The sequence below is a fragment of the Carassius auratus genome, unplaced genomic scaffold, assembly GCF_003368295.1.
Source record: "Carassius auratus strain Wakin unplaced genomic scaffold, ASM336829v1 scaf_tig00216836, whole genome shotgun sequence".
Lineage (NCBI taxonomy): Eukaryota > Metazoa > Chordata > Actinopteri > Cypriniformes > Cyprinidae > Carassius > Carassius auratus.
Window position 1 is genome coordinate 359,888 of NW_020528758.1, and position 18,764 is coordinate 378,651.

Genomic DNA, 18,764 nt, shown 5'->3' on the forward strand with positions numbered 1-18,764 from the left:
TCAAGTAAAAGTTAAAAGTACTAGTCTGAATAGTTACTTGAGTAAGAGTAAAAAAAAAGTATTGGATAAAAAAACTACTCAAGTAGTTAGTTACTAGTTAATTTGGGTCATATATACTGAGCCTTTTTTTATTTAGATATATAGATAAAATGTATGTAATGTATGTGTGTGTGTATAAATATATATATTTCATCAGCCTATACTCCAGTCTCCAGTGTCACATAATCCTTCAGAAATCATTCCAATATGTTGATTTCCTATCATTGGTGTTCTTTTTTATCTTTCAATTCATCAAATAATCCTAAACAAAATGTCACAGGTTCCAAAAAAATATTAAGCAGCAAAACTGTTTCCAGCACTGGTAATAAATCAATATATTAGATTTATATTTTGAAGTATCATAACTCTGAAAACTGGAGCAACAGCTGATGAAAATTCGGATTTGCATCACAAAGTAAACTATAGTTTAAAGTATGTATTATATATGTATAAATAACCTCTGACACAGAGAAGAGTGAAAACTCTTTCGGTACGATGTCTTACAAGACTAAACATGCTTCATCATTTCCAAAAGCCTCTGTTTCCACAGTCCATACTACAACGTGAAAACAGCCTTCCAAACGTATCCGCCCTGGAGACCGCCTAAGAGCCCGGAGGCCAAATGTGAGCAGAGATGGTTTTCCAACAGGAACATAATAATGTGGACAAGGCTTGAGGAATTGTCAAATCAGGCAACCAATTGCTAATCTGGTAACACAGTAGGCTACCCATTCATTTTTAGCTTGCCCCATCAAATGTTACTAACCCTTTTTACTCTTCCCACAGCCAACATCTACAGCAGCCGAAGCACATAGCCCTTCCTGTACCTCCTCACTGCCGCAGCAGTGTCTGCTCCCGCGGGAGCCTTTCCTGTACCTCCTCACTGCCGCAGCAGTTTCTGCTCCCGCGGGAGCCTTTCCTGTACCTCCTCACTGCCGCAGCAGTGTCTGCTCCCGCGGGAGCCTTTCCTGTACCTCCTCACTGCCGCAGCAGTTTCTGCTCCCGCGGGAGCCTTTCCTGTACCTCCTCACTGCCGCAGCAGTGTCTGCTCCCGCGGGAGCCTTTCCCGTATCTCCCCACTGCCGCAGCAGTGTCTGCTACCGCGGGAGCCTTTCTCGTATCTCCCCACTGCCACAGCAGTGTCTGCTCCCGCATGAGCCTTTACCATATCTCCCCACTGCCGCAGCAGTGTCTGCTCCCGCAGGAACCTTTTCCATATCTCCCCACTGCCGCAGCCTTGTCTGCTCCCGCAGGAGCCTTTCCTGTACCTCCTCACTGCCGCAGCAGTGTCCGCTCCCGCAGGAGCCTTTTCTGTATCTCCCTACTGCCACAGCAGCGCCTGCTCCCACAGGAGCATATATATATATATATGACAACGCATTTGGTCTCGCAGCGAGAACTTTCCCGGTAGAGCTCTTACGTTTTCTCTTTTGTCCAGTGAGCATTGGGTCTCACAGCGGACGCAGTGTGAGAAAATCTCCTAGTCAAGCTCTCATTTTCCTCTTTCCTGTTTTCTCTTTCTGTGCAGCGAGCATTTGGTCTCACAGCGGATGCAGTGAGAACTTTCCCGGTGGAGCACTTACCTTTTCTCTTCCATCCAGCGAGCATTGGGTCTCACAACGGACGCAGTGTGAGAAAATCTCCCCGTCAAGCTCTCATTTTCCTCTTTCCTGTTTTCTCTTTTAGTCCAGCGAGCATTGGTCTCACAGTGGAGAAAAGCACAAACTCGCCTGATCGGTCGCTCCAAATTACATTTGCTCCCCGTTGCAGGCCAGCAGGGCCTGTCAGTCCAGGTACAGTAAGCCGCCATCACGGGCCCACTGGCCAAACATTCAGACCCTTTCTCGAGATGCCAGCCCGCCAAACGCGGCACTCATTTGGGGGGGTCTTTAGTTCGGCGGCTGTCCTCTGCTCTTTCGCTTTTTGGGGGGCCATTCCCGAGCTCGGAGCCCCCTCCCCGGACAGCACACCAAATATGCATTATAATACTTCAGCTAATTATATGTAAGTGTGAACTCGTGAAATGTAGTTTCATAACAAGGTTCGGGAGAAGCACGTCAGATACTTAGCCTAATTAGCACAGGTGGAACCACTTAAGATAATCAACCTTAGGGTATAAATACAGCTGAATTAGCCTACCTGTCTCCATTGACTGTTTATCAGCATCCCCCCTCCACCCCATCTCCTCCACTAGAGTTCATTTTACTCTTTTATACACGGGGGGGGGGGGGGGGGAGTACTCTAGGTTCGGGCCATTCCCGAGCTCGGAGCCCCTTCCCCGGACAGCATGCCAAATATGCATTATAATACTTCAGCTAATTATATGTAAGTGTGAACTCGTGAAACAAAATACATTGCATACACACACACACTCATTGCAAAGTCTTGATTTGCTGGGGCTGTCAGTTCTGAGCGTTATTACCCGTGTTTTGTTTTCTTCTCTTGGCCCTGGACTGTTTCACGTTATTGATTGTTCTCTGCCTGCCTCGACTTTCTGCCTGATTTCCCAACTCTGTCTCTGCCTCGCCCCTATTGCTCAGTTTGCTGTCGTTTGACCCTGTTTGACTTTCCCAAATAAAGAGCTGCAAATGGTTCAAACTCCGTCTGGTTCTTCGCAACAGAAGACTTCGCCATTTAGTGATCCAGCGGCCTCCGTGCAACTCTCCACCGAATTGACCACCCAAGCATCTCAGCTGGCATCACAACAGCATCAGCTGAACTGACTGACAACTCTAACGGAGGAGCTACTTCAAGCATTGCAAGGTATCCGTCATTCGACAACCAGCGCCATGGCTGCCCAAACACCAGCGCCAAGTAACCCTTCGCCATCGATGACTTCCCAGGTCAGCCCTCACCTCGCCTTCCCAGAACAGTTTGACGGAACTCTGACTAAGTGTAGGGGTTTCCTGTTCCAGTGCTCTCTTTTTGTCAATCAACAGCCGCTATTATACCCTACAGAATTCAGCCGTATAGCATTCGTTTGTTTGCTGCTCACCGGGAGGGCGTTAGAGTGGGCAACAGCAGTCTGGAGGACTGATGGTTCCGCTTTCCCCTCATTCGATGCATTCCTTCAACAGTTCCATGAGGTATTCGATCATTCTACGGAGAGAGGAGATGCTGGAGAGCAGCTATTAAACCTTACTCAAGAGAGGAGCTCGGCTGTGGAGTATGCTCTCTCATTCCGCACACTCGCAGCTCAAGCCACCTGGGTCGAGGACAGACTGAAACGGCTGTTTGGAAAAAGATTAAGACCAGAGTTACAGTCCGAATTGGCTTGCCGTGACGAGGGTAGGAATCTGAATGAATTTATTGATCTCACCATCCGAATTGACAATTTGATCTGCTCACGACGCCCCAACACAAGCTCCAGTCCACATGTCTCACGAAGCGGCCATGAATGAACCAATGCAACTAGGAACGACCCATATCACGCCTGAGGAACGCGAACGTCGTATGCAAAATCACCTCTGTCTTTACTGCGGTCAACCGGGACATATGAGGACTTCCTGCCCTGTACGTCCGTCGACAAAGTCTCAAACGGTGAGTCAACAAACCAAGAACACCCCCTCCTCCTCTCGCTTTAATCTACCAGCTCAGTTAATCACTCAGAACAAAGTATTTCGGAATTCAGCACTCGTAGATTCAGGGGCAGCGGGGAATTTAATTTCAAGTGAGTTTGTTACTCAGTGCCAATTCACCCTAACTCCCTGTAACTCACTCTTGGCAGTGGAGGCACTAGATGGACGACCCCTCGGCTATGGGAGGATTCTCCAGATCACGGAGGAAGCCACACTCCTCATTGGAACCTTGCATACAGAAACCATACGATTCTATGTCATCAATTCATCCACTCACTCCATTTTCCTTGGACTATCCTGGCTGCGCACCTATAACCATCACATCTCCTGGAGAGAGAATCAAATTATCCAGTGGGACCCCTCTTGTCAAGTTTGCTGTTTGTCCAAGATTTCAAGAATCCACAGCAAGGCCTCTGACCCTTCTGTTTCGAGCGTTAACAGCCTAAACGTGCCAGTCGAGTACTCTGACTTAATCGAGGCCTTCAGCAAGAGAAAAGCATCTCAATTACCTGAACACCGCTCTGTAGACTGTGCTATTGACCTAATAGCCGGTACCACACCACCTAAGGGAAGAATCTTCCCTCTCTCACAACCAGAATCTGAAGCAATGAAGTGCTACATCGAGGAAGAATCAGCCAAGGGCTTCATCAGACCTTCATCTTCACCAGCTTCAGCTGGGTTCTTTTTTGTTAAAAAGAAGGATGGGGGATCTTCTCGACCACTAGTGGGCACTATGAGTATCTTGTCATGCCCTTCGGCCTAGCCAACAGTCCGTCTGTCTTCCAGTCTTTCATGAATGACGTCTTCCGGGACATTCTAAATAAATGGGTAATAGTATACATTGACGACATTTTAATCTACCCTACCACCATGGAGGAACATGTCCGTCACGTCCGGTCAGTGTTAAATCGTTTCATCCAGCATCAACTCTATGCCAAAGCTGAGAAATGCGAATTCCACCAGACCAGTATATCATTTCTGGGGTACGTGATCAGTCAGCAGGGAGTCACCATGGAGGACAAGAATGTTAGAGCAGTTCTGGAATGGCCTTTACCTCAAACAGTGAAGGAGCTTCAACGTTTCTTAGGATTCACCAACTTTTACCGCCGCTTTATCAGGAACTTCAGTACAATTGCTTCACCTTTAACCACCATGACAAAACGTCATACAACCCGTCTGAGTTGGTCCACAGAATCACGTCAGGCTTTTGAAGAACTAAAGATCAGATTCACTTCAGCGCCCATCTTATGACACCCAGATCCTGAACAATAGTTCATCGTCGAGGTTGACGCTTCTAGCACAGGGGTAGGGGCAGTTCTATCATAACGTCATGGACAACCGGCCAAGATGTACCCATTCGCATTCTTCTCTTGCAAAATTGTCTGATGCCGAACGCAATTATGATGTGGGCAATCGTGAGCTTCTGGTTATGAAATTGGCCCTTGAGGAGAGGCGACATTGGTTAGAGGGATCCACACACCCCTTCATTGTACTCACCGACCACAAAAACTTGGAATATCTCCGTTCAGCCAAACGCTTGAATCCACATCAAGCCAGGTGGGCACTGTTCTTTACATGATTTAACTTCTCTGTGACCTACCGTCCAGGATCCAAAAATACGAAGGCTGATGCTCTATCCCGCCAAACGGAGGAATTAGTTCACACCACCCTTTCTGAGAATATCATCCTGGAGAGTCTGCTCATAGCCCCAGTGCAATGGGATATCCTGACAGATATTGAACAATTTAACAGTCAAGAACCACCTCCAGCCGAATGTCCGGCCAACCTCATCTATGTCCCCGAGACCCTACACAAATAACTCATGACCCAGGTACACACGACACCCGGCTCAGGTCATCCCGGAATCACAGGCCATGACACAACTCCTTCGAAACCGCTTCTGGTGGCCCACTCTGCTAACTGATACAAGCACATTCAATCGCAGCTGCACCAACTGCAACATGTCAAAGACTCCCCGACAAGTACCAGCAGGCCTCCTGACTCCGCTACCCACAGGCAGAATAAGCCCAGAATTCCCTCACCAAGCCTGCCACAGGTATGACACCTTTCAAATGTATCCTGGGTTACCAACCACCGCTATTCCCCTGGTCAGGTGAACCCGCCGACCTGCCCTCAGTAACCGAATAGCTGCAGAACAGCGAGGCCATCTGGGATCGGGCTCATACCCATCTGCTCCATGCAGTCAGACGACAGGAACATCAGGCTAACCGTCATCGACGCCCTGCTCCAGCATATGCCCCTGGTCAATGGGTCTGGCTCTCCACAAGAGATCTCCGCCTCTGATTACCCTGCAAGAAACTCAGTCCCAGGTATGTTGGCCCGTTCAAAATGATTAGACAAATTACCCCTGTATCATTTCATTTGGAATTGCCTGCTAATTATCGTGTTTCCCCTACTTTCCATGATTCCCTACTCAAACCTGCTGGGGGTCCGAGAGGAACGATGGAGGAAGGAGCTGCACCCCAGGTCCCCGCTCCTATCCAGATTGATGGCGAGGAGGCATATCGTGTGCATAAGTTGCTAGATTCCAGACGCCGTGGGGGTACGCTGCAGTACTTGGTCGACTGGGATTCGGTGCAGAGGAGCGTTCTTGGGTTAATGCAGATGTTATTCTCGACCCTACACTCACTGAGGAATTTCACTGGACGCATCCAGAGAGGCCAGCCCCCCGAACTCGAGGAAGACCCCGGCGTCAGTTGCATACTCGCTTCAGGAGCCGCTCGCAGGGGAGGGGCTCTGTTACAGAGGAAGTTCCTGTACCGCTTCCCTTATACCACAAGAGGGAGCCATCGCCCGAATATTAGTTTTACTATGAACTCCATTTCCCACAAGATCTCATACCTGGGACTAATTACACATACACCTGCACCTCATTTCCACACTCATATAAGCTGCTTACACACATTCATTGCAAAGTCTTGTCCCGGCTGTCAGTTCTGAGCGTTATTACCCATGTTTTGTTTTCCTCTCTTGACCCAGGACTGTTTCACGTTATTGATTGTTCTCTGCCTGCCTCGACTTTCTGCCTGATTTCCCGACTCTGTCTCTGCCTCGCCCCTATTGCTCCGTTTGCTGTCGTTTGACCCTGTCTGTTTGACTATCCCAAATAAAGAGCTGCAAATGGATCAAACTCCGTCTGGTTCTTTGCAACATTTATAATTGTAATAAATATAATCATTTACAATCTGTAATTATTGAATCCTGTTAATGTATAACAATACTGAGGTGCAAATGTATCTGCCAGTATAAAGTATAATTAGCATCTATTACTTACACTTAGCCTGTTGCTAAGAACTGCTACTTTTACATGGTAAATAGAATATATCACAATTTTCACTGTACATTTTTTCTGTAAATAGCATCTAGAGCTACTTGTACTTAGCCTACTGTAAGGATCTATCGCTAAGAAAGTATGTTAATTCCACTTTTATTTTTCTTACTCTATTGGCAGATCATTTGTAAAATAAGAAAAATACACTTAAAATATTATTATTAATATTATTATTTTATATATGTTTTTTTGCCCATGAGATCCCATAAAAGGATTAGCTATTAGTTAATTTAATCTAACATTCTGCCAATTTTCACCTGTAATATAACACAGAGAAGAATTATATTTGTATTGAGTCTGAAGTGTGCAGACGGCTTTTTGGAGGGAGCTGTTGCCATCTTGAATCGTAATATCGACACTCCATTGATAATGGATTTTTATAGTTGTGGTGCACACGCTTAACTCAGAGTCAGTCAATTTAGAGTTGATTAAACCAACTCATTTCTGTCATTTCTGTTCTGTAACCGAAAACCCAAGAGTTTCCCATCTCAGGGTAAGTCAACTCAGAGTTCAAGTTTAAACTCAGAGTTGGTTGAACCTCCTTATTGAAACGGGCCCCTGGATCTGATGTCATAAACCAGCACAGCAGCAGCCACGCCCACCAGAGCAGAGACAGCCAATCAGATCACAGCTTCACTAAACACATCATGGTGGATGATTGTTTATTTGAATTAGGAAACATACGGCTGTTAGTTCTCTTCTGAGAATTTCATCCCATTTCCACACAGAATTTAGAAGCAGGAAGTGAATCATCTAAAGTGTAGCTTAGAGCCCAACTACGGAACCTGTGATCCAAACACAAGTCACTCCTGAAATTATGACGGCAGTTTCGTAGTATTAGTAATTACCATAGTATAGTCAAACAGTTCATTCCAGTAAAACAACTAAAAGGAGATGCCTTGCTAATCTCAATTCTGTGTTTTTAATGACTCCTTTATTTCTCCTTTGAAAAAGAAAATGCTACTCTCTCTTCACTGCAGGACAGACAGAAGATCTATCCACAACCATCAGGCTTTAAAAATCTATAGCAAATGGCAGATTAGCTGATGTATTAAAGAAATAAAGAAATTTGAATCTGAATCTTTATTTAAATCAAAATAACATTAACAAATTTAAAGACATTTTAAAGACAGCAAAAACTGTTTAAACATGGTCATTACAAAATATGAACTAAAATACTTTTTTTTTTTGTGTAAAATTCTGTTTTTAAAACAGTAACAATTTTAACAATGTTATGAGCAGTGTCAGGCCAGGTTTACAACAATTCACAACAATAAACTTGAGTCTCTGACGCCAACAAACATAATTTGAAAACAAGGACTTTTTGTGAACATTGTCATTTCAACAAATGTCTCTGTGTGCCCCATCCGATATTTAGTGTTGTGACCCTGATGCGGCATTTGTTTATGAGGCTTTTTTGACCTTACTTTTCTCAACCGGTGTCCAACCATCCAGTGTACTACAGCGCATGACGTAAGCTGCAAGAATAAAAGAAAAGAAAGCACAAATTACAGATTGCACTGAGTAACCGCAGTTACCACAACAGTATTAACAACTTTTTTAATCCTGATACGACAAAATTCCCATTGTAATATATCTATGGATCACACATAAGGAAATGCAGCAAAACTGTGAGGAAAGTGAAACAATCATAACATTTAACGTAGCTATGTGATATATGGGTATCCAACACCTCTTATTGGGTTCCCACACATTTTTTACATATGAATTTTCACAACTTTTTCCACAAATTGTTAACAACCACATGAGCAACATACTTACTTAGAATTGCATTGACTTTGAACTTATCCAGGACTCTCTTTCCATCTGGCACCTTTCCGTGTTTCCCAAATACCACAGCATTCTGGCACTCCTCTGCAGTAAAGAATTCATCAAAAAGAAGATGGAACAAGCGAATGCAGTCCTTCTTTGCGGTTGCATGGATTGTAGCCAGGTGAGTCGAGGACAAGAAGAGGCCACTTCCTGGATATAGCTCCTGCTGCCGAGATCTGCCTTTTGGAGCCCAAACACCAGCCTGAGGTTGGATCTGTTCCACTTTGTCCAGAAAACTTCTGAATGCCTCGAGGTGCTCACCACCTGTGACACAAAAGATGTATATTACCTTACAGGGACACAGCAGCATTCATAAAGTAAAAAAACAAAAACAAAACAAAACAAAAGACAAGTTTTTAAAAAGTCCAAAAGATTTCATGATTGGATAAGAGTTTCACCAAATTGTTTAAAGCTTTTAAGATTTAGCTTAAGCATCAAATAACTCCCAATGTCCAAAGTAAGACAATGTAGTAGAACTTTAAACATATACCAATATAAAAACATAATTACAATTTTATGTTTCACAATTTAATACACTAGATTATTACCCAAGTTTTTTTTTACACAACTCTTCTGAATAGATATTAGGTGTTAGAAAAACTTTAAGAGAAAAAAAGAAGTGTTAAAAGAACAAGTAATTGCAACAGAGAGACAAAACATACTTACTTATACCACACAGCACATCATGCAGTTTGGCCTTTTCCTCCACTAATTTTTCCACCTCTGTCTTGCATGCTTCGCATGGCTTCCATGATCTGTCTTCTGCTGACTCAGGCGAAATGAAACATGGTTCTCCATATTCTGGAATTGGATCACGCTCAATGATTAAAGCATCTGCAGATGAGCTTGAAGTCTCATGTTCAGAGGTGCTTGTCTGGCTCTGGTCCCCAAGAACAGCAGGTTTTTGATGTGTATTAGGACTGTGCAACATTTTGAGGAAGCTTTCTTTGGCTGTAGGAGCTGGTGGCTGTCTTTGCTGATCCAAATCTGCCAAAACAGGCTGCTGTTCTGTTTGGTCTGAATGTGTGGGTAGTGCTGTGTGAGGCTGGTGATGCTTTGAATACTGCGAAAGGCAGGAATTGTGTGGAATTGGAGACAGAGTAGTTCCATACTGGTTGAGCGACTGGACTGGTGAATGCTGGTAATGTTGTGGTGTATTTGGTGATGACTGGGAAACTGGAAGTTGGTACTGTGGCCAGGCAGTTGCATGCTAGTGCTGTGGCTGGACAGGTAGAAATGACTCTGTAGGTGGAGGCTGGTACACTGGCCAGGTTGTTGGAGGCTGAATGACATTTTGGTCCACAGTATTTAGGTGATCCTGTGCAGAGGTGGACTGGCCTGCTTGAGGTAGGAATGGAAGGTTGTAGAATCTTTGTGCAGCTGCATCTCTTTTTTTCATGTCCTTCTTTGTCGCCTTTTTGGTATCCACTGTTTTGTCAGCTGTTCCAGTGAAGTCTACTGTAGCTTTGTAGAACTTATTGTCAGACCATCTTGCAAGTACTTCTTCTCCTGGTGTCAGATCTCTAAAGCAAGCGATGGGTTTATCATCTTTGTTTAGTATATCACAGAGATTAAAAATCTTTGCTGTGTATCCATCTTCAAAGGTCAAAAATACAAAAAGTCCTGAAAATGAACACAAAGTAAACAAAAAGGAGATTGTGAGTAAATGTCACACTGTCTAGTCTCTGTTTCCCTGGGTGTCCACTAGTGGGCGCACTTCCCCTTAGGCACTTCACCGTAGGCACTAGAATTCCTCTAGTCTTGTCCTGTCATCACAGTAATTGCACTCCTGTTAATTGCACCAGGTGCAGTCACTTTATTGTCATTGGCCTCCCTATAAATACCAGTCTTTTCCTGTTGTTTGAATGGAGTCCTTACCTTTCGTGTTTACAGCCTTCTCGTCCTCCGAGTTTCTCCTTTGTCTTCTCGTCCTCCGAGACCCCTCGTTTTCCGAGTTCCCTTTCCTGTCCCTTTCCTTTGTTTGTTTGTTTTGGACTGCCTTTTTGGTTTTGACCTTGGATTGTTTTTTGACCTCGATTTGGATTACCTCAATAAACATACCTGCGATTGGATCTATATCTCTCCTGTGTCTCACTGAACACGATCGTCACAGAAAGACTCCATCCAACAGATCCAGCGGTATGACATTTCATGTCTCCTCCCCTACCAGCATGGTGGAGCGGAGGGCTAAATATTTAAAGTTAACCTCCCTCCGCCAGGAGGGTAATGATGTGGGGGCCATGGCACAGGTGTTCTGGTCCCTGGCTGAGTGCATTGTCTATAATGATGCAGCCTTAAAGGACTATTTTATTAGCGGGCTGGATGACCCGGTTCCACAAAAAAAACTGGCTCAGCTGGACGCATATGGGTTCTGGGAGTTTGTGTGTTATTTACAGCATCGGCCTCCGTGGGATGCCCCAGCCACTCCTGTCTCTTCCGGTGGGATGGCCGCCAGCCCAGCGCCACTGCCCAAGATGGCTGCCAGCCCAGCGCCACAGCACAAGGAGGTCACCAACCTAGCGCCACAGCACAAGATGGCTGACGGCCCAGTGTCACAATGCAAGATGGCCGCCGGCCCAGCGCCACCACACAAGATGGCCGCCGGCCCATCGCCACTGCCCAAGATGGTCGCCGGTCCAACGTCACTGCCCAAGATGGCTGCCAGTCCAACACCACTGCCCAAGATGGCCGCCAGCTCATTGCCACTGCCCAAGATGGCCGCCGGCGCATCGCCACTGCCCAAGATGACTGCCGGTCCAACGCCACTGCCCAAGATTGCCGCAGGTCCAGAGTCATGGCACAAGATGGGTGTTTGTCCAGCGCCTCTGTACAGGATTACAGTCACAATTGACCCTCCAGAGTGCAGTCAGGTGCCCGTTGACCCTCCAGAGTGGAGTCAGGTTCCCGTTGACCCTCCAGAGTGGAGCCAGGTGCCCGTGGACCCTCCAGAGTCGAGCCAGGTGCCCGTGGACCCTCCAGATTCGAGTAAGGTGCCCGTGGACCCTCCAGAGTCGAGTCAGATTCCCGTCGACCCTCCAGAGTCGAGTCAGGTGTCCGTCGGGCTTCCAGAGTCGAGTCAGGTGCCCATCGACATTCCAGAGTCGAGTCAGGTACTCGTGGACCCTCCAGAGTCGAGTCAGGTGCTCGTGGACCCTCCAGAGTCGAGTCAGGTTACAGTTGACCCTCCAGAGTCGAGTCAGGTTCACTTTGACCCTTCAGAGTCGAGTCAGGTTCCAGTTGACCCTCCAGAGTCGAGTCAGGTTCCCGTTGACCTTCCAGAGTCGAGTCAGGTGCCTGTTGACTTTCCAGAGTCGAGTCAGGTTCCAGTTGACCCTCCAGAGTCGAGTCAGGTGCTCGTGGACCCTCCAGAGTCAGGGTCAGTCACCGTCGACCTTCCATAGTCAGGGTCAGTCACCGTCGACCTTCCAGAGTCAGGGCTAGTTCCTGTTGACCTTCCAGAGTCGAGTCAGGTGCTCGTGGACCCTTCAGAGTCAGGGTTAATCACCGTGGACCTTCCAGAGTCAAGGCTAGTCACCGTCGACCTTCCAGAGTCAAGGCTAGTCACCGGTGATCTTCAGGGACAGAGTCAAGTCACCGGTGATCTTCAGGGACATAGTCAAGTCACCGGTGAGCTTCAGGGACAGAGTCAAGTCACCGGTAATCTTCAAGGGATGAGTCAAGTCACCAGGGTTCTTCATGGGAGAATTCAAGTCACCAGTGATCTTCATGAACAAAGGCAAGTCACCATTGATCTTCATGAACAAATACAAGTCACCAATGATTTTCATGAACAAATGCAAGTCACCAATAATCTTCATGAGCAGAGTCAAGTCAGTATTGATATTCTGGAACCCAGTAGAAACATCATGGGAGTACCAGAGTCTCGTCATTTCTCTGTTGAACTACCAGAGCCGTTCCACATCTCTGCTGATCTACCAGAGTCTCTCCTTGCCTCTGCGGAACTTCCAGAGTCTCGTCACGTCTCAGTCGAACTCTCTGAGCACCTGACTGATCTTGTTGTGGCCACGGAGGCTACCCTTAACTTGTTCATGTTCTTTGTTTCAGACTTGCCCAACCAGACTTGTCCTCCTGTTCATTTGACCACACGGATGTGGTGGTCTTCTGCTCCGCCCTGGGGGGCGTCTGTTTCGGCCGCACGGATGTGGTGCTCTTCTGCTCCACCCTAGGGGTCGCTGGTCCGGCCGCACGGATGTGGTGGTCTTCTGCTCCGCCCTGGGAGACGTCTGCTTTGACCGCACAGATGTGGTGGTCTTCTGCACTGCCCTGGGGGATGTCTGTTTCGGCCGCACGGATGTGGTGGTCTTCTGCTCCGCCCTGGTGGGCATCACGTTATGTCCTTCTTGGACTTGTGTTTTTGTGTTTGTTTTTTTTTGTTCTTCTGTCTGTTTTCCTCCTATGGACCTGGCCCTCCGTTCCTCCCCCTGATCCTCCGCCGGTCCACCTCCCTCCTGGGTTTCTTGTCTGTGTCTTTCTTTCTGTTTCCCTCTAAGGACCTGGCCCTCCGTCCCTCCCCCTGATCCTCTGCCGGTCCACCTCCCTCCTGGACTCCTTGTTTTGTGTTGTACTTCTCTTGTCTGTTTCCCCATTTTACCTGGTCCTCTTGTCTGTTTTACCATTTTTACCTGGCCCTCCGTCCCTCCCCCTGATCCTCCGCCGCTCCACCTCCCTCCTGGTCTCTTTGTGTCTTTGGTCTTCCCTTGGGTTCGGGTGGAGCATCTGGCAGCTGCTCCATGGAGGAATGGGTAATGTCACGCTGTCTAGTCTCTGTTTCCCTGGGTGTCCACTAGTGGGCTCACTTTCCCTTAGGCACTTCACCGTAGGCACTAGAATTCCTCTAGTCTTGTCCTGTCATCACAGTAATTGCACTCCTGTTAATTGCACCAGGTGCATTCACTTTATTGTCATTAGCCTCCCTATAAATACCAGTCTTTTCCTGTTGTTTGTATGGAGTCCTTACCTTTCGTGTTTACAGCCTTCTCGTCCTCCGAGTTTCTCCTTTGTCTTCTTGTCCTCCGAGACCCCTCGTTTTCCGAGTTCCCTTTCCTGTCCCTTTCCGTTGTTTGTTTGTTTTGGACTGCCTTTTTGGTTTTGACCTTGGATTGTCTTTTGACCTCGATTTGGATTACCCCAATAAACATACCTGCGATTGGATCTATCTCTCTCCTGTGTCTCACTGAACACGATCGTCACAGTAAATCAGTGCAGGCTAAAAATCTTACTTAAACATGCTACTATATCTTGTCTTATTTCTAACCCTCTTAGCAAAGCAACAAAATTACCTCTTCACTTTAGCCTTCAACTAGGATTAACTTTATTCTTTTAGCACTTTCAAATTTATTCGCTCCTGCAACTCTTTGATTTATGCACTCTCTATTCTATGTTTCAATATTTTTAATCCCTTTCATTATTTAATTATCACACATCCCTTTCATTATTTAATTATCACACAAATGTATTTGTTTATTTATTTATTTTACACATTGTCTATGAAGAGTATGGCACAGGAATACTTTTTTGTAAAGAACTTTGAGCTGCAATTCCTATACAAATTATTTTATCCCTTAAATTTTGAGATGATTCGCAAAATTCAGTCAATAAAATGTACAAATAAGTTTCACTCCTTTTTCATAACATTCCATTAAAAATTCCTGTAGGCTATAATCAATATTTGTGCCTCAAGCTACCAAAATACAGTATTTATAAAAATCCCAGTAATAAGAGACCAAATACTGACGAATATTTTGGTTAGTAAAGTGTCCAAAGTAAGTAAAAAATAACCACTTAAACCAGTTTTAATACTTAACAAAATTAGCTAAGCCGTAGTATAGTAAAATAACTCAATTACCATCTTGGTTATCTCTGGAGGGCTGGGGTCTGGTTCCTACAAACTCATCTTTTTCGGAGGGTTTCGCGCTCTCCTTCTGCACTCACAGAGTTACCAGCACACAGGTATTGCCTTGAGAAAGGGGGAGGTCAGTCATGAAATCCACACCTATATGGGTCCATGGACGTTCTGGAATGGGCAGAGGCACCAGTTTACCTTCCGGGAGTCTCCTAGGGGTGTTCGCTATGGCGCAGACTGAGCACCCTTTGAGGTAACGGGAGGTATCCTGATTCATCGAGGGCCACCAGTAACGTTGTTGCAGGAGCGAGAGGGTCCGCCTCCTGCCTGGATGTCCAGATCCCAGAGAGGTATGAGCTAAGTCCAGAAGGGTAATCCGATGTTGAGGAGGGACGAAGAGTTTCCCTTCTGGACCTCCCGGCGGAGCAGGGTGTTGAAGGTTTTCTTGTTCAATCAGACGATTAATATCCCATTGAATGGGACTTACTATCATGGCTGGAGGGAGGATTGGTTCAGGAGATTCTGGTTCTGGATCTGCCTGATGAAGGCGGGAGAGAGCATCAGCTCTATTGTTCTGGGAGCCAGGGCGATAAGTGACTTTAAAGTCGAACCTCGTGAAGAATAGGGCCCATCTAGCTTGGCGATGATTCAGTCTCTTAGCTTCACGGAGGTATTCCAGGTTCCGGTGGTCAGTTATTACCTCGAAAGGGACCTTGGCTCCCTCCAGCCAATGACGCCACTCTTCCAGAGCCAGCTTGATGGCCAGTAGTTCACGGTTACCAATGTCGTAATTCTGCTCCGCCGGAGATAGTTTCTTCGAGAAGAAGGCACATGGATGGAGTCGTGGAGGATCCCCCTGCCGCTGGGAGAGTACCGCTCCGACCCCGGTTGATGAGGCGTCCACTTCCACGATGAACTGTCGGTTGGGATCAGGGTGAGCTAGGATCGAAGCGGTCTTGAAGGCTTGTTTTAGCTGGTGGAAAGCTTCAGTGGCCATGGGGTTCCAGGACAGAGACTTGGGCCGGTTCCGGAGGAGTGAGGTGAGAGGTGAGCTGAGTAAACTGTAGTTCTTGATGAATCTCCTATAAAAGTTGGCAAAGCCCAGGAAGCGTTGGAGTTCTTTAATGGAACCAGGTTGGGGCCAGTGTGTGATGGCTTCCACCTTCCCCTGGTCCATCTTCACGCCACGTGGGTCGATGACGTATCCCAGGAACTGGACTGAGGGCGTGTGGAACTCACATTTTTCCAACTTGAGGTACAGATGGTGTTCCCGGAGTTTTCGGAGTACGAGTATGACGTATTGGATGTGTTCCTCCTTGGATGTGGAGTAAATGAGGATATCGTTGATGTAGACAATTACGAACTGGTTAAGGTATTATCTGAAGACTTCGTTCATGTAGTTTTGAAAGACGGATGGACTGTTGGATAACCCATACGGCATGACCCTGTATTCATAGTGCCTGGAAGGAGTGATGAAAGCAGTCTTTCACTCGTCCCCCTTCCGGATGCGGATTAAGTTATAGGCGCTCCTCAAGTCCAGTTTTGTGAAGATCTTGGCTCCGCGTAGTTGTTCTAACGCAGCTGGGACCAGGGGAAGAGGATAACTGAATTTGACTGTTTGAGAGTTGAGATGGCGATAATATATACACGGCCTCAAGCCTCCGTCCTTCTTGGCCACGAAGAAAAAGCTGGAAGCGGCAGGGGAAGTAGATGGTCGGATGAATTCTTGAGCGAGAGCTTCCTGTACGTACTCCTCCATGGCCTTCTGCTCCGGAATGGACAGAGGATAGACTCGTCCCTTGGGAAGGGTTGCTCCAGGCAGGAGGTCGATAGCGCAGTCCCATGGCCGATGAGGTGGAAGTTTCGTTGCCAACCGCTTGCTGAACACATCCTGGAACGCCCGATATTCTGGAGGGATGGTATGTTCCACCTTAGTTTCGGGGCTTTCCACTGATGTGGACTGGACCGGTAGGAATGACTTCTTGATGGAAGGAATAACCTTGGGAACTTTAACTGGTGGAGTGATGCAGGTAGAATGACAGGATTTACCCCATTTCAGGATCTCACCTGTGGGCCAATGGATGTGTGGTTGATGTTGGTTAAGCCATGGGACTCGCAGGGGCAACTGAAGAAGTGACTGGAGTTGTAGCAGTGTTTGATGGCGGTGAACTGTTGACAGCAGGTGAGGAAAGTTGCATGAGTGAGGACCGTACAGCGTGAACCAGTGCAGTGAAGGGATCCGCGGTGCGGTCCTCGCCTGTATCTGAAGAGCTCTGCATAGGCTCTGGTCTTCTGTCAGACACAGACGAGGACACAGAGGATTCAGTGCAATAGTGTTTTTTTGTGAATCAGAGGTTTCAGACACAGGTGAATCTTGACACGTAGATGACACAGTGATAACACAACTTTCCTTTAGGTGATGGTGATACAGATGGCGACTCAGACGAAGACGATGGGAACAGGAATACAGATGAGGATGAAGAGGGTTAAGCAGATCAGGTAGGTTAGACGAATGGCGTTCAGGTAAGTGAGGAGATCGGTGCAAGACCAGACAATGGGAGATGGTGACGGAGGGCTTTATATGTGGCACTGGTGATGATGGACAGGTGTTCAGAATTCTGGTGATTGGCGTAAGTGTCCGATTCAGGGAGTGTACATGGTGTGGTTGTGACACCTATATGTCACATTTAGAATGAATGATAATATCTCTATTTTTATAGAGCCCCTGAACAAAAATTGTGATAGAGAATAAGAAGCTGACGTCTGATTTCTCCAGCGATCATATTTACCATGTTTACTATGGTAATGTTAATGTTTAGGGAGCATAGTCTTTTGCATCGCTTATACATATTTCTGCCTTGTTTAGTGATTGATCCACATCGGATTGAGTTATTTCAAACACTCGCTGCTGACTGAAAGTGAGTTTTGAGCTCAACTTATTTTTAAAAAGTATTTAATGACGGTGTTATAGCTGTTATCTTTCTGAAATGATCCGCTGTGCTGAGCTCTCCAGACTCAGAGAAACTGAAGGCAGGTTCAAAGCAGTATGTAAATATGAATATGCTTTATAATCCCCTATTTTATTTTACAGGTGTGTGCTGGAGCAGGGCTGGGGGGTCCTGCACAGTGGCCTAATATTAGTCAGATTGTAGAGGCAGTATGTCTGGAGCTCATCTCCATTCATCCAGCGGGGAAGCTGAAGTGAAGCGTTTCAATGAACCGATAATAGAAAATGTTAAATAGTACACATTAGAAAAAAATATAAAAATGATAAAATATAATATAAAGTTATCTGTTAGTTAACAGTGTACCTAATGATAATAACTCTTGGTTGTAAACATCCCAAACAGAAATATAGACCCATTTCCCTGGAGGTGAGGGGTTGGCCTTCTAAAGCTCTTGGTGTCATCTTGGAGATGTAATGCAATACGCAGAGCTTGTTCCGACAGTTTGGTCATAGACACAGTGATATTTGTTCTCTAAGATGAAATAAATGCTCTTACATAAAATGGTCAATATTAATTAATTTAATTTTATTTATATCCAATATTTTGTCAAACCACTGTTGTATTAAACAGAAAAGTACTGTAGATAAAACAACAACATTGGGACATCTCTCAAAAAATATATTTTTTGAAACATTTTTGGATTGTTACTAGTTTGGGTCAAAATTACCATTTTCACAGTTTAACATAACTGAAACACGCATAAACATTTTCCAAACCCTGTTAGAAAAGGGTTAGAAAAGACTGTGATCCAGAATATCAATGAAACAAACCCAGATTAAACTAGAAAATGCATTCTACAGCTACTGCGTGAAAAATAATCAATATGCTGCCAAAAAACATGTTTGTACTATAAAAGTTTGTTTTATCACAGTAAATGTAATGAACTATTAAGAACACAACAAAATTGAACAGTTCCATCATTTTGAGTGTCTAGTTGGTGATACAGTACAATAGCATGCCTGTTGATACTGAGACACACAAACACACCACACTCCTTTCTCTCCCTTCCAGATGCTACTTCTACGGCTGTAAAACAAAAACAAAATATTAATTAGCAAATGGATCTTGCTGAGGTGCTTAAATAGCATTGA

General features: G+C 45.8%; 1 long non-coding RNA gene across 1 annotated transcript; it reads right to left on the reverse strand.

Moving 5' to 3' along the window:
* Nucleotides 1-8,925: 8,925 nt before the first annotated feature.
* LOC113099023 (uncharacterized) lies at nt 8,926-10,403 on the reverse strand. The gene is made up of 3 exons (XR_003289264.1): nt 10,106-10,403; nt 9,469-9,523; nt 8,926-9,066 (listed from the first exon to the last, which is right to left on the reverse strand). It is a non-coding gene; the product is annotated as an uncharacterized LOC113099023 (long non-coding RNA).
* Nucleotides 10,404-18,764: the final 8,361 nt, after the last annotated feature.